We start from the raw sequence: 4,763 nt of genomic DNA on the forward strand, positions 1-4,763 counted from the left end.
AACGCGACGCGGCGCGGACCGAGGATGCCGATGGAAAGGGCTGAGACTGCGAGAGAGACGGGAGAGTGCTCAATTACGGGTGAGACGGAAATCGATAGGCCTTTCGAGCTCTCACGGGAAGTAATTAAAAGTGCGCGAAATTTGTGACCGCGCTTCTTTCACCTCCTCCTTTTCGACCCCTTCATTGTTGATCTTTACCGGTAACGATATCGATGGAGAGCGAGAAGCTGTATAGGTATACGTGCACGTAGCTACAGAAGGATTATCTTTAATTGCGACCCGGTTGCGTATCGTTGGTCGATATAATTATTTCCGATTCGTTATGCTTTCTATTCGAGCCCTTACTTTCTTTCGTTCATCCGAATGAAGTAGGGAAACCCGCGATAATTTTCATAAGTTGTTTTCGAGCTTCGTGAGATTAGTTCTCGAAGTCGACTGCTTGCGCTTCCATGATGGGCGGAGGGACGGATAAGAAAAAAGTGAGCAACAAAATCGAATGAAGTGGAATCTCACCCACGCAGGAGGCGGAGGTGACTTTGTGGCAGCTGTCGATCGAACGACGTTCAACCTTCGACCCTTCGCGGAGAGGAGCAACCGAGGTGCTCTTCCTTCGTCGTAGGTCGTCGATGAGGCATCTATGCTCTCGGCGATAAGGATCTCCGAAGTGAGAACGAAGGAACGAACGAGGCGTCTTCGTGGTCGTGGCGGTGTGTAATTCGGGTTGCTCGGGTTCTCCCCGTGTACCGCGTTACGAGGCAACCGGGTCTGAACAACATTAGGGGGATAGAGGATCGTTCGTTTGGGGTAGACTCGTGGAGTGGCCACTAAAAAGTTATAGGAAGGAAGGCAGTTAAAGAGACGGAGGTGGAATGCGTATCGACAGCAGGTACGTAGCCGTGGTGGTAGTATGCGTAGATTCTTCTGTTTCGGTTGAATTCCGATTGCCTGAATAAATTATCCTTCAACCGGGGGGTAAGAGAAAGAGAGAGAGAGAGAGAGACGCGGAGAGCTAACAGCGCTGGTGTACCAGGGAATGAATTAACAATGGACCTTTGTTAAATTGTTCAGTCTATAAATCTTCCTTGGAGAACGGCATCACTCGATCGGGATTTGGTCCGATCATTTCCTTCGTGCTTTCTTCGCGCGCGCCACTCTCGGGAGGCCGTTGTTTATAGAAAATTTCTGTCTGGTCGTAACAGCGAACGGTTTTTGATGATCGACGCGTATGTATATGCTGATGAGCAGCTGGGCACTGGTTCGACGCGAGGAGATGCAGAAGAGGAAGAAGAAGCTTCGAAGAGAGGAAAAAAGAAAGTCTTTATGCCCTGGCATTCGGTTAGGTTAAATTTACTGACACGCTTCCAGGCCGCGCTGGCAGCCCTGCAGCCATCTTTCCTTCCTCCACCTCCGACTCTCCTTTGTCCTTCTCTTTTTCTTCTTCTTCTTCTTCTGCTTCTCCTTCGGAGCCTTCTGCTTGCATCGTAGCTTTATGATTACCTCCGCCAGGTCCGTCCGTCCAACCCTTCACCGTGGAATCTCGGCTGGCATCTAGTTAACCGAGAACGACGCCGACGTAGTCCCTTCTGCACGAACTTCGGACTTCCCGCTGCGAGAGAGGCCGCAACACCATCCCCGAACCTTTGGACATCGTTCCTCCTTGTTCCTTTCGGCTCGCAAGCGCGCGAGATAGCTCGCGCCTCTTTTCTTTTAGCGCACGCCGGATCGATTATGGCTGCTCGCCTTGGCTCCGTTCGGTATATGTACGTGTGCGCGTCGTCCTCGTACGTGTGTCTAACCCTCGTTCTCTTCTTTTCGTCTCTCTCTTCTCACACTCTCCTCTTCTTGGTGGATTCGACGAGTCTCTTCCTTCCGCGTGCGGATCGATTTTGTCGGACGAGGTCGATCGTCCGGGTGGCAGGCAAGCTTCCGGTAATAGAAAGGGATTACGCGTGCTAATTGGATGGAAATAGTAAGGATTTTTACCCTTCGATCGGATTTACGTTTTAATCGGATCCCCGATAAAGCCGCGATCGTTTGACTTCTCCGGTCTATCCCTCTGAATAATTGCTGTCCCTTTCTTTCCTCTAATTGTCGTCCGAATCAGCTTTCGCGCACGTTGCAATAGTCCGCTTTGCGACGTCGAATATTACCGTGATTCCGCTGTCGAACTTCTGTATTTATTCGGAAATGTTTTCATTTCGCGAGCAGACATCTACGCACACAGGGAAATCGATAGAGGCGTATGAACATGGAAAGTAGATATTGTTTATGGTCCGCCAGCCCGGGAAGCTATTACAATATTGTGAATAAATAAAATTGGATATTTTTGTTATTCTACCGATTCTTTGCCGGTCGCGTAGCGCCGGTACAGCGTAAAAATATCACCAGCTCCCTGGGTAACCGGGGCTGTTCGTCGATTTCGTTTTGGTACACTCGGGCGGTTCTCCCCGCGAGGCTTCCGTTGGGCGTTAATTTTACTCGCGAATCTGGCGAACTGAAAAAGTTCTAAGAACGTACGACGCGATACGAAAATTACGAGCGGGACCGGATTACCGGTGGAACCCTTTTGTACGCAATTTTCTGGACTCGGCGCGATGTAAACCGGGATACAAGTAAGCCGGACATCCCGCTGAGAACGCTTCGGAACCATCCTGGATCCCTGGGCGAGATAGCTCGCGCCTCTTTTCAACATCCACTGGATTGATTATGGCTCCGCGCCGTACCGCCTGAGAAATGTAGCCCGCTAACTCTCCTTATGGGTCGCTCCTTTCGTTTGACCGGCACTGGACAGGGCCGATCTTTTTCTCTTTCTCTTCCTCTTCTCTTTATCGATGCTCGACGTTCGAATTTGTTTTCGTGAACGGTCACGTTCGGGTTGATCGACGTGAGAAACGATTTCATTTTATTTACAGGCCACGATCGGTCCGGTAAAAAGTTCGTACGATATTTTACAGTACTTAAATTTTAATATCTGGAAAAGATTGGAACGACCTTTTATAGTTTTATAAAATCTCCGCACGAATAGCGACTACAATTTTTACAAATGAATTTATCTTGACGTATCTTGTTAAGCTCGTCGTCATTGCAAATTTCAATTTATTTGCGAGGATGCGATGGGTTTGGTAGACAATAACTGCGGACTGATATATTTTTTGGCGAGATTGAGAAATTAGAAAGTTGCCCGGGATCCAACGTGTTGCAATATCTTCTTTGCATTTGACCCGACACGACGGGTTCGATGGTGCAAGCCGGCCTCTTCGTGAGTAGCGGAGGTCGACCTGTACATATCTCCGCGCGAAATTGCTCGGCCCGCTTTTCAACATCCAGCTGATCGATTATACCCTTTCTTTATAGGCTTTGCGTTCGAAATACGATCACTGGGATTTGTACAAAATATTCCTGCGCGGCTTTATTTCCGTTGTCTTATCAATTATCATTTTGCAAATCGTTCTACATTGTATTTAAAATTGAACGCCGGCCAGTTTATTTGATACGCTTTTCCCGTTGCACAGTTGTTTCAACCGAAGTGGAACAAATTATTATTTTCCAAAAATACGAGCTTTACGTTCTGTACTCGAAATGCCGAAAGCCAATTTTTGTTTCTCTATTTATTGGCTTATTGTATTTGCATTCTCAGTAATTCGAACGTTATTTCATCGTATCTGTTAATGGGGCGACTACCTCACGGCAAATTCAGATCATCCGTAAAATAATAACGAACGACTAGGTTAAACCCCGACGGTCCTTCACTTGTGCGAACGGAAACGGTGAAGTAACAAGCGATGGCCGCTCGTTAATGGCGTTTTCTCCAAATTCCCAAACTTTCGCGCAAAACATTTTCGCGGGCTCGGCCCCCGAAAACTGACCGGAATACCACGGTTCGAGCAGTAGCCAGCTCGGGATCAAAACAGAGGGGTCACGCAGTGGAAAATTACGTCTGGCCCCGGCCTCGGCCCCGGTCGCTCAAGTTAGAGTTTAATTAACGCACGGACAAAAACACTCTCCCTTCCGTCTATCCGTGTACATACACGTGCGTTTTCTTGCACCCCGCTTCTGTATTTCCAGTCTGTGTAAATGCGAGCATGTGTACGAAACGTGTTGCATATAGACACACAGACATACACACGTTTGACGGTTCCGTAGCCGCGCGCGTTCTCGCAAGATTCTCGTCGTACGATATTTCTCTCGTGACGTAAGAGCATAAATATCGCCGCGAAAGGGATGTTCGTGACCTAACAGGCCGGCATAGAAGTGTCGTTTTTATTAAAAAAGAAAAGATAGCAAGGGAGGGAGCGAGAGATGTGGAAGAAGGAACGGTGAAAAAAATACAGATTTATCAAAAGTATGAAACTGGGAGGCGCGTGGCACGAAGGCGGTGAAAACATCTCGACGGTTTATCGTGCCGCCACTCCGTCGATGCTTTTTACTCTGCATAGCGCTGTTTTATAGCCTTCGAAGTGGACGTTTAAGCCGCGGGATTTACGAGGCTTGGGTAATATTCGCACATCGCCAGATGTTCTTTTGCTTCCCTGACATCGGGATATCAATAGCCTGATCGTCAATGGTTTTCATTTAAATATGAAACTAATCTAATCTATGTACAGCTTGGGACGATGATTCCTGGCTAGTTCTGGTTTCTGTTAATTTCCTCTAGGGGACAAGATACAAAAAGAGTCATAAGTCCATGTCTTGTTTTCTCAATGCTCTATCTGGCATTGATGCTGCTGGATTTTGACATAATTTTGATGTTTCAAAATGAATAC

This window comes from Ceratina calcarata, unplaced genomic scaffold, assembly GCF_001652005.2.
Source record: "Ceratina calcarata isolate Rehan_Ccalc_2016 unplaced genomic scaffold, ASM165200v1 scaffold25, whole genome shotgun sequence".
Taxonomy (NCBI): Eukaryota; Metazoa; Arthropoda; class Insecta; order Hymenoptera; family Apidae; genus Ceratina; species Ceratina calcarata.